Source organism: Amphibalanus amphitrite, unplaced genomic scaffold, assembly GCF_019059575.1.
Source record: "Amphibalanus amphitrite isolate SeventyFive unplaced genomic scaffold, NRLGWU_Aamphi_draft 000239F_arrow, whole genome shotgun sequence".
NCBI classification, from domain to species: Eukaryota; Metazoa; Arthropoda; class Thecostraca; order Balanomorpha; family Balanidae; genus Amphibalanus; species Amphibalanus amphitrite.
The window spans coordinates 275,288-286,975 of record NW_024881734.1 but is presented as its reverse complement, the minus strand read 5'-3'; positions in this window follow the sequence as shown (position 1 = coordinate 286,975).

The following is an 11,688-nucleotide window of genomic DNA, read 5'->3' as shown; positions in this document are numbered from 1 at the left end:
GCGTCATCTAGTCAGTTTTTTCTCTAGGTTTAGAAAGAAATAGACACCCTAAGGATACCAATGCTGGTTAAAAGATTAAATTTGTTATTTGGGATACATTGGAAGACTCAGTAATTGATTGTTTACATTGCAACCAGTGAAAAATACCCTGATTTATTGTCCTGGTGAAACACGACCAATTTTGTCAGCATTGCCCTTCTGATCTTCCTGATTTTCTAACAAAGGTGTATCAGTGGTTCATCCTAGTAATGCCCAATTACAGTAAGACCCTTTGAAAAGAAGTGCACTTGCAAGACATCTCATTTATTTTCCCAATTACGGAACGCTTTCCTCCTTGTTGTGACTCTGACATTTAATTTTTCAGATTAGAGTAGAATCGTTCTTTTACTGACTCCACTGTTCTTCCCATGCTGGATTGAAGTGAAACACCCACAGTTTATCATCGGTAGCGAAAAGTGACTTTGAATTCTCAGAATCTGCTTCAACTAGCGCAAAATGTCATTACACATCTCTCGTCGTGCTCTGCAGCAAAAAGCCGAGAGGCCCAATGAGCAGAGACCTTTCTCATGCCATGCCCATTGGTAAGAATGTCGCCAGATTGCTCCTGGGAGATGTCCATTCTTACCGCTATTCTGATGAGCTCACAGTCTTGGATCCAGCATCCGCACCCCTAGAGCAGGGTCAATGTTTTCGGATTTTGTCACATTCTACGGCGTTTTTGATATTTGTTCATTTTGGACGCTGTTCCTGTCCTGCTTGAAATTAGAAGCTCAAACCTTAACAGTGCCATATGATGGGCCACAACCAATAAGTTTAATTTCAGGTCCTTTTTAATTTCAGATGAAGGCATGGCTTTGAAATCGCAATACTTTATAAAAGCTCGGTTCTCGATTTTCTCCCTTTTCACCGGACGCGTAATCTTCTTCACTTTAACGGGCTCTAAAAACGAAACGGAAAGGACTAGGACTTCAAAACTTGGTGTACACACCTAAAAATATATGGCAAAATGTGTGACCAAATTTTCATTAATCTGCGTCACCTGTAACTGTGTTAGGCTCAAAACTCTTCATTCACCCCACGTATTTCGCATCGCCTCGACGAGAGCAACAAAAAATGCATTAATTTTATGTCTCTATGTTTCTTAGTTTAACCCGCGCGGGGCTGGGGTCTCCAGCCGAACGCGCGGGGCTGGGGGGGGGGGTAAATTTTACCCCCCCCCCCCCCTGTTATCTCCCGAACTAATGGTCCGATTTGGAAAAATCAAACGCCAATCGAAAGATCTCATCACGAACCACTAAAAACATGTACTTAATTTAAAGTTTGAGGTCAAGGTCAAGGTCAGGTCAAGGGTACAAATTGCAAGTTTCTACAGTATCGGCCTTGCACCGTAGTTGCCGAAGAATGGAGTCATCGACTGAGACTGATTGCCCAAAACGTGTTCTTAGGCTACCAAGACAATATTCGTTGCATACAATATTATTCAGAGGTCAAGGTCAAGGTCAGGTCAGGTCAGGTCACCAAAAAACAAAATACAGAAAAGGGCATGTGCGACACATGTTTTATGGGTCATTTTACTCATAGAATTCAGTAGGCACACTCAATAAGTGATATGGACCACCTCTGGATGAATTTCAGGTCGAGGTCAGGTCAAGGTCAGGTCAAGTGAGGTCAAATTTTGAAGTTGGTTGTTAAGGCCTAAAAAGGTGTCTATCTGATGCAGTTTTTCACGGCGAATCGAATGGTGCTATTTTTGTTTCAGTACGAGGTCTAGAACATCCAAAAAAAAATCATTTTTCAAATTTTTTTGTGTGTCGTGATGTCATAAAATCTTGAATAACTCCCACATTTTTGAACCGATTCTTCTAAAAATTGGTATGTAGGTGCACATAGACCACTTCTCTGACATATATTCCGGTTTTTTCGATACACTCAAAATTTTGGATTATATAATTATTTTCCCAAAAAAAGTCAGTTTTTTGAAAAAATTTGGTCCAAAATCCAAAATTTTCAAAAAACCGAGATAGCCATTTGATAGACAAAATAGAATTACGTATAACCTTTTTGTTACGTCTTGATTCCTTTAAAAATGAAGATGTTAGCGGCGTTTGAAATTTTGCCGTTTTTGAGGCGAAAATGGCGAACATGACGTCACTTAAACGTCAATTTCTCAAAAATTTTCCGACAGATTTCGCTCAAATTTTCAGGGAACGTGTCAAATTGATGTAAGAAAAGGTGCTGAAAGTTTGGCGGCGCTGCGCGCCGCCGTTTTTGAGATATTGCAAAAATTCGCGAGGGGGGGTAAAATTTACCCCCCCAGCCCCGCGCGGGTTAAAAGTTATTTAGGTAACTAATTCCAAAACATTTTATCGTTGATGACCTTTGGTGACCTCAATATTGACCTGACCTGAAAATGTTTTAAGTAAAATTGTAGATCTTTAAACGACCTATCAAACGCCGTTTGCCGTTTGTCGCTGCGATGTGTAGTTTTTGAGATCTGAAGGGGGGCCGAAAAGGCCCCCCCCCCCGCCCAGAATCGAACCTTTCAGAGCCCGCCCGGAATAGGGTTAAGTTAAGGGTGCAACTTACTTTGCATGCTGCTAAAAGGTTTCCGTGCATCTGCATTACGACTTTTAAAAATACCTTGCATATTTGCCACCAACAAAATGTGTGGGTAACCCCGCCTCTGGTGTTGATGTTAACCCATGACCCATCCCCACGAGAGCTTTTCAATTTTTCATTGCTCAGAGATCGCGTGCGATGAGTTTCCTGTCGGTAAATGGTAATTCGTAAACAATCGGTAATTGATACCTAAACAGGTAGGTATAGGTTCACCAGCTGTATGCCTACAGTATGCCAGTTTTAAGAATAAAGTAAAAAATCAAATAAGCTGTTCATTCCTGACTTGGGATCATCTACGAACATAAAAAATCCGTGTCTTTGGAACAGAATGTACTAGACGATTGAAGCAACCCTTTCTTCCTGGACTAAGCCGATCAGTAATTTTTTCAATTTTCGATGTAATCAAGCAAATCAAAATGAGTCTCTACTTAAAGACATTCAAAAGTGCTCCCGACTCATCGAATTTTGATAAGAGAGTGTGCATTTTTCTTTAAATGTCCACATTGAGCTTCAATTAGGTACACTGAAACTTCGGAACGCAAATAAGAAGACGCTTACCTTTGTGCTGTTAATAGCAATTAATACATACTTTACGGTGCGTTCACTGGAGATTAACCGTGCGTTAATTCGAAGGTAGCCGTGCACCAATTTAAATTGGTGCACGCGCGTGCATGGATGAATTTCTCGACTGAAGTTTTTCGGAAGGGTCATTGACTTTATTCTAAGAATTCCCACAAAAGGCCCATTTAGTATCATGGATTAAGTTTACTTTAATTTAAATTCGCACCGTTAAGCATGTATTAATTAGTTTAACACATGGTTTCTGTGCATAAATGGTTTTAACGCACTCGTTGATGGAATGGAGCACTTGCGCGTTAATGCACTCGTTTCACTCGTGCATTAACACACTCGTGCTCCAATCCATCCACGTCGTGCGTTAAAACCATTTACACACGGGAAACCATGTGTTAATATATAATAACGGATTTTTACACTTAACAGTTCATACTTTCGCCGCCAGGTGGTGTGGCGGTGTTTCCCACATGACGGTGTTCCCACCGCTTCTCCTACGTGTCGGAATCAAAGATATAGATAGAACTCCGAAATATGAGGACATCTGCGAGACCTCCGGTAGAGGGCACACCACGAGCCCATTCAGCACTGCGGGCGGGGTGCCAGGTGGCGCCACTGACTGAGCAAGGGGCGGGCTCTAGTGGAGGCCGGTGACACTGTGAGATGGTATGCCTACCTACACTCGCATATTTTGTTATGCATCATCGGCGTAAAACATTATCACCATTCGCTGCGCCTTGTGATACCCGACAGTCAACACACTCTGTCGATTTCGCTGAGCGGTACCTGCAGTTTGGGGTGCCCGCCCAACCCCAACTGCTGGTAGGCGATACTTAGGCATGTAGCAAATTGATGGATGGTGCCGACTTGGAGGGTTAACCCGCGCCCTGATGGGGGGGGCCATTTTGCTCCCCCTGTGGTTTTTCTTAAATAGCGAGAAAACGGCGGCGCGCAGCGCCGCCAAATTTTGGGTACCCTACCGGGCATCAATTTGACACCTTCACACAAAATTTCAAGTCACAGGTCACCTCAGGTCAGGAGTTTTTGAGGTCAAAGTGAGGTCATGTTCGAGCAAAAATGAGCAAAAAACATGACATCTTGAAACGCTCACCAATTCTACAGTTAACAAGCAATTTTAAAGTTCTTTATGTGGTTGTGTAGAGAAAAAACGGCGCTACAAAACTGCTATCTCGGATTTTCGAAATTTTGGGATTTTGACCCCCAAAAATAAAAAAAATCATTTTTTTAGAAAAACTCAAAAAATTTCCAACAATTTTTCGAATTTCGAAAAAAAAACGGAATATATGTGATAGTCCCTGCGCTCTTCGATATACATACCAAATTTTAGATCAATATCTCTTTTTTTGGCCAAGTTATAGCGAAAAAACTGTTAAAAATCGATGACGTCAAATTTTTGAACTCAATTTTTGGCAATTCTAGAACTCGTAGCGCAAAACGGAGACCACCATTGAACTCCCCGTGACGAGCTGCATCGAATCGATACCCATTTTATGCAAAAATATCAACTTTACAATTTGACCTAATTTGACCTGACCTTGACCTGACCTTGACCAAAACGTGACCTAAGCTGGCCCAAAAGTCGGCCTGACCCACATAATCGCATTTGTCATGTAAAATGGACCATAAAACATGTATCACACGACACTTTCAAATTGTGACCCCCCCTCCGTGACCTGACTTCTGTGACCTGACCTGGTATCAGTGACCTCAAATAGCAAAATATGTGTTTGAAGAACATTTTCCCATCGATGATTTTCATTGAAATGCATTTTACTCGATTTTACAACGCATTTCTTGAAATGCCTGTAAACGGTGAAAATTCGACCTTTGACCTGACCTGTGACGTCATCGGTTTGACCGAGGTCAATGAAATTGGGTCACAAGGTAGTTCCCCATTGGGGCTATCCAACGCCGTTTACCGCTTGTCGCTATGTTGCGTGGTTCTCGAGATCTTAGGGGGGGGGCCAAAATGCCCCCCCCCCCCCCATCAGACCGCGTTGCTCGGCAGACCCCATCAGGGCGCGGGTTAATAAACAAAAATGTCAGTCACGCTAGGCTGAAGAGGATGACGGGGAATCCGCGCGATCTGTGCAAAAATGATAAAATCACGAATGGATTTACATCGGGATGAAATCATACGGCAAAATGAGAGCCTTAGCCTGGCAGCTACTCTGCAGTATGTTAACAATTGCGTTGCTCTTCTTTTTTACTTTTGTATCCACGTTTGACAAGTTACGTCTGAGGGATAAATACTGCCTTGGCTTGTCCCATTAGCAGTATGCACGGGCACGGGGCACAGTGCACACTACTCTTCAGTTATAAGATAGCCAATGGGCGAGCCTTTAGCAGGATTGGTTTGCGGTATGCAGTTTGTATCGCTGCCGATTCTGATCCAGCTGAAGCTGACCTAGCCCTGACCTCTGCTCGGATCTGGTGTTATCCTCGATTACAGCTAGCTGGCCATCAAGATGACGGCGGATGCTACCTACTTCATCCTTCAAATCGCTTTTTTATCGTGCAGCTGTCTCTGTTTTTGTCTTTGTTGTGTTTCCAAGGACATTTGCGTTTGTTTTTGCTGGCTATCTGATATGGCCGCTTACGCTCCTTGGGGCTGTATGGAGCCGAGACAGAATGCACAGTGGACGCGCACTGCAATCTCCAATGCGCTGCGCAGTTGGACCCCTGTATTGAGTATGAAGCGCACGAGACTGCGTGGAAACCACGAAACACTAAATTGTGAACAGCTTAGTACGTATGTATTTTTACCAAGGTCCCTGTAACATTTTTTACCATTCATGAATATTTTTACCGAAGATACAGCCTGGTAAACTTTGTCTCAATTTCTAGTGAACACATATTATGTAGGCATTTCTACCAAAGGTCAAAGTCATAACCTGACCGGAAAGGTCTAGTTGCCCATCAATCGATCTGGTTTTTAAGCCGAACTTGGTCTTAGATATTTCCATCGCTCTATCTATCAAAATAAAGGTATTGTCAAGAAACGGCTGGTGACGATGACATTAAGGGTCTTGGGTCTTAGCTACTACGTCGATCCTAAGATCACTCCCCTTAGGACCTTGGCTACGTCGGTCAGTCCCTGGCATATAGTTATAATACTGGTTAGGTGTCCCTAGTCGAATAAAAGAGTGTAAAATTCCATCGTTGTCTTGCTATTGGTCTGCTGATAGTCTGCCAGGCTGCAAAATCGACGTGCATATCGCAAAGTGAACGTAACTGGACAGCTGCCAGGCTCAATCGAATTTCGGGTGTTTCTGGGGAGAACGAATCGAACCCTATATGCAAATCACTTTTCTGAGACACAATATTACCGATAGGGTTTTGGTCAGGCCAGTGACTGCTACCGAATTCGTACAAAGGCGTTTCCCGGCTGGCGGCCTTCACCTTCGCACCACGCGCCACGCCCTTTAGATTGCTTCATCCATCAGTGTAGGTAATGCTTTTCACAGAGTTCAATTAGCTACTGAAGAGAACAAAAGGCGGTAATGTGATATTTACAACGCGTTATGATACCCATGGCAACCAGAACGTTTATAGCACTGCCGCTGACGATGTAGACGTAGTTACTCGTAGATCTTGCATGTGCTCCCGAATACTCCCAGAATCTATCTGCTTCTTCTCCTTTTTATCTCTCACGTCCATCTTTGCCTCGTCTGTCGGCTCGATTCGCCCAGAGCGATGTTTTCTCGGGGGCTGTCGGGTCGAGGTCCTGCGCACGCCGTCTGCACCGACGCGCATTGTCGGACGCGCGAGGCCGTCGAAAAAAGGCGGCACCGCCGGCAGGCAGGTACTTCCGCGGCGCGCTGGCCGGCCACCGCCGCCGGCAGTCAGCGACCCTGGCCCAGATGCGGCCGGGACGCCAGGTAACTGCCAGCCGCCGCGCCGGCCGCCGGCTCTTCCCGTCCGGCCGGCCGGCCCTGGACGGGCGCACAGGGGCGCCGGCAGCGCCCGCGCGCCCGACGCGGCGCCCCTGTGCACCCTGTGGGCGCCGCGCAGCGCCCCTCCGACAGACCAGTGCACCTCACACGACAGACCAGGAAGAGCGGGCCGCCAGGCGGCCTGCTGTTTTACCGTGTATGTGTGTGTGTGTGTGTTTACAGATTCGTACCGTCATGTGTATGAACGTAGGCGGAACTGTGTCAAAGAGCACAGGGTCACGGCCTTGGCGGCGCGGTCCGGCCTGCCGTCGCCCGGCGCCCTGCGCTTTGTTTGCGGCCGCACTGCGCCATGGATGGTCGGACCGGGGAGGGTGCCGCTCCGCCCGGGGACTGCTCGGAATGGAGCTGTACCTAATCGGCCACTCCTGTAGCTGCTCCCTCCCCAGTGATGGTTGTACAACTGACGAATGGCCCGCTGCAGAGGGAGATTATCCCGTCTCAGGAGCTGCAGAGGTGGCTTTACACGGCTGTGTTCGTTCCAAGTTGGTTTTATTCGTGATATCGCAGGCTGAGCTCTGCAGAACATCACTACCGGCGCCCATAAATAACATCGGCGTTTGTTATAACATAAATATAACATAAATAACATACAGCATACACATTTCGCAGATGTCATCAGGAACCCACACAAAGAACAGAGTTAACTGTGTTCCGTTATGAATTGTCTATAAAACTAAATTTTGCGAAATGCATCCTACCTACCTAGAAGCTTCCGTTGAACCTATCTCTACTTTTTTAGCGAAATGCATATTGCATACGGTACCTAGTGCTTGGTAGGCCTGCGGAGTTGACCTCAGAGTCGGAGTCAATCGGATTCGATAGTTCTGCCCGGAATCGGAGTCGGAGTCTGAGTTCAGAGTTTTAGAAGTCGGAGTCGGAGCCGGAGTCACCGAAAGTCCAATCGACTCTTCAGCTCTGGTTCGTTAATTGTTCTAGCAAATGCATTATATCGGACGAACATCTAATTAACGCGCGCCCTTCTTGGGTGTGGGTGGCGGGCTCCCCTGCAATTTTTCGCGAATATCTCAAAAACAGCGGCGTGGAGCGCCAGCGAGTCTGGAAAGTCACCAATGGACTGCAAGAACTGCCGGATCGAATGATTTGCGATATGACCTCCTACAACCTACTTTGTGACCTAAGAGGCTCTAGCCCGACCTTGACCCGAGGTCACGCCTTAAGTTGAACTCGCCTAAACACAGAATACCTATATCATTCGACGTGCCTGAGCATGAAGAACTCGATGGTGCAAAGATAATGGGTCTGTGGACATTTTTGACGAAGCTATTTACTAAAAACCTAGCCCGTACCTTGGGACACTTGACCTGACCTCATAGGTTACCGGTTGACCCGAGAGTTAAATTGATATTCGGGTACCAGTCGCTGTGTCTCGTAGTGGCGCACACGCTTATTTTATCCGCAAGGCTTTAGCTCAATTTGGGGCGAAACGACGATGGGTTCGTATCCCCCCTTGGCTGGAACGTACATACGTGAAAACCTATAGGTCCAGCGAGGGCTAAATTGATACAGTTCCTAATGTAATCACTGTATTCATAATTCATATGCATATATGTAGTTCGCTCACTACCCCAGTGATACCAACCGTGGATCGACTGAAGGCGCCAACACCCTGCCTGTTGCACAACGCTCGCTCGGTAAAAACCGATCCGCCGCAGCCATAATCAGCAGAGAAACCACTTTTTGCCCCGATCCAGGTCATTCGTTAAGTTGTTCCAATCACGTTGCCTCGACCTCACATCTTCCGAAGCGTGCCAGTCACGGTCCGCGCTGCGACCCGCACCCCAGTGGACGCTGGAGGAGGTGGTTTGTGATGAGCTCCTGCTCACCCCTCCGCTAACCCCGGGCGGGTAGTGGCCGTCAGCTCTTGTCACAAAAGAGTGACCCAGTCGCCGAGTTTTTCCCGACCGTGTCCCCCACTCAGCATACATTCATCTTGTGTCCATGGTACACGGAGCGTATATAGACTTTCCTCGACTTCGCCAGTAGCTCGTTAGGGCTACACGGCCGGCGGTGCGTCCGGCGCGTAGTGCTGGGATTGTTTATTGCCGTCGCCGCCCGACGACCCTGACACAGCGAGCTCGACACACCGTGTCGGGCGCTCGGCCGTGAGAACACCATAAGACACCCGGCGGCCGGCAAAGCCATAATGGGCGCCGGGGTTAGACGGTGTGAAGGTGATTTGCAAAATTGGCACGTCTGAATACGTGCAATGTCGTACAGTTCTATACCCGTAAATGCTGAGGTTTGCGTTCTGTCGACCTAACCTATGCTTGAATTCTACCAGGATGTGCTGTACCTACTGAAATAGTTCTGGAGTCTGGATTGTGAAGTGTTGAAAGGTTAGAAATGTTAATGTATTCATGGACGGTAGATCGTAATTTGTTTTAATACGCCTGCATTTAATATGATCTATAATTTGATTGTTCAACTGATCGAATAATTGATTGGACCTTACAGGGGGCCTTACAGAGTCCTGTCGCCGCTCTCCCCACAGATTTCTGTCGCCGCTTATGTATGTATTGGCAATTAAAACACTCTCCGATACAATACCGGCTATTCTGAGCGTCGCGTGTCACTTGTGTTCAGTGTTAACCCGCGCCCTGATGGGGTGGGGGTGGCTATTTTTTGCCCCCCCCCCGTCCAGAGTTTTGCTATATATCTCCAGAACCGCCGCCCCGATCGTCACCAAACTTTCAGCACCCTCCCGGGCATCAATTTTACACATTGTGACCGAAATTTTTTCCAAAGGCTATGATAGGTTGGCCGCAAATGACGTCAGAGAGACGTCATGTTCTGCCGTTTTCGACAAAAAAAAGTTTCTTGGGAAGAGCTGTCAGGCCTAAAGCTTTGAAGATGCAGAAAAAACTTTCAGACATAAAAGGTGTAGAATTAGCAGGGCTACAAAACTGTTATCTCGGAATTTTGATTTTTTTAAATTTTTGAACCGAAAAATAAAAAAAAACTTTTTTAATATAATTGCCAAAAAATCCCAAAAAATCGATTTTCGAAAAAACGGAATATACATATATGATAGCTCTTACCGACGTCTACTCACTTACCAAATTTTAGATCGATACCTCTTTTTTGGCCAAGTTATACCGAAAAAAAACTTCAAAATTGATGACGTAAAATTTTCAAGCTCCATTTTTAGCAATTCTAGACCACGTAGCGCAAAACAAAGACCACCATTAGACTCGCCGTGGCGAGCTGCATCGAATCAATACCCAGTTTATGCAAAAATATCAACTTTGAAATTTGACCCTTTTTTACCTGACCTTGACCTGACCTCCACCAGGAAGTGGAGGTCAGGTCAACCGTTCCGTTGCCTTAACCGTTCCTGATGGTCTTATAACCAACACCATTGAGCTTGAAATGAAAAATTGGTCATAAAACATGCATCACACAGCCCTAGTAAAACTGGGTTCATGTGCTGACCCTTGGTGACCTGACCTGTGACCTGATCTGGTATTATCAGTGACCTCTAATAGCAGCATATGTATAGTCGACTACAGAATGATGTTTCACTTTTTACAGACCATTATTTGCCTGGAGTGGTAGGCTGTGCCGCATCACACGGGCTGAGTTCACAAATTATAGCTTTGTCCCAATGCTCATAATTGACGCGCTTAATTGCGTGATAAACGGCACAACTTAGCGCTCCGGTTAACCCGCGCCCTGGTGGGGTCTGTTTATAACGCGACTTGGTGGGGGGGGGGGCTATTTTTTGCCCCCCCCCCTCGTATCTCCGAAACTGCTTGACGGATCCGCAAAATTCAAACGGCGTTCGAAAGGCCTGTCAAATTTGTCGAAGGAAACCAAATTTCATTGACCTCGGGGTCACCGATGACGTTACAGCCCACAGGTCAGGTCAAAGATGACATGTTTCACCGTTCACGGGTCATCTATAGGGAATGCTCTATAACACCGAAGAAAACGCATTTTGTCGAGAATCAGCGATAGGGCGTCAGTTGCCTAGTACATATGTTGCTATAAGAGGTCACTGACAATACCAGGTCAGGTCACAGGTCAGGTCACCAAGGGTCACAGGTCAGGTCACATGAACCTAACTTTAGGTACTAAGGTTGTGCGATGCATGTTTTATGGCCAATTTTTCATTTCCAACTCAATGGTGTTGGTTATAAGACTATCAGGTACGGCTTAGGTCACTTTCTGGTGAAGGTCAGGTCAAGGTCAGGTCAAGAAAGGTCAAATTTTAAAGTTGATAGTTTTGCATAAAATGGGTATTGATTCGATGCAGCTCGTCACGGGGAGTCTAATGGTGGTCTTTGTTTTGCGCTACGGGGTCTAGAATTGCTAAAAATTGAGTTTGAAAATTTGACGTCATCAATTTTGAACAGTTCTTTTTTCGCTATAACTTCACCAAAAAAGAGGTATCAATCTCAAATTTGGTATGTGGATAGGAGGCGGTAAGGACTATCACATATGTTCCGGTTTTTGCGAAATTCCAAAAACTTTTTGGATTTTTCGGCTTTTATATTCA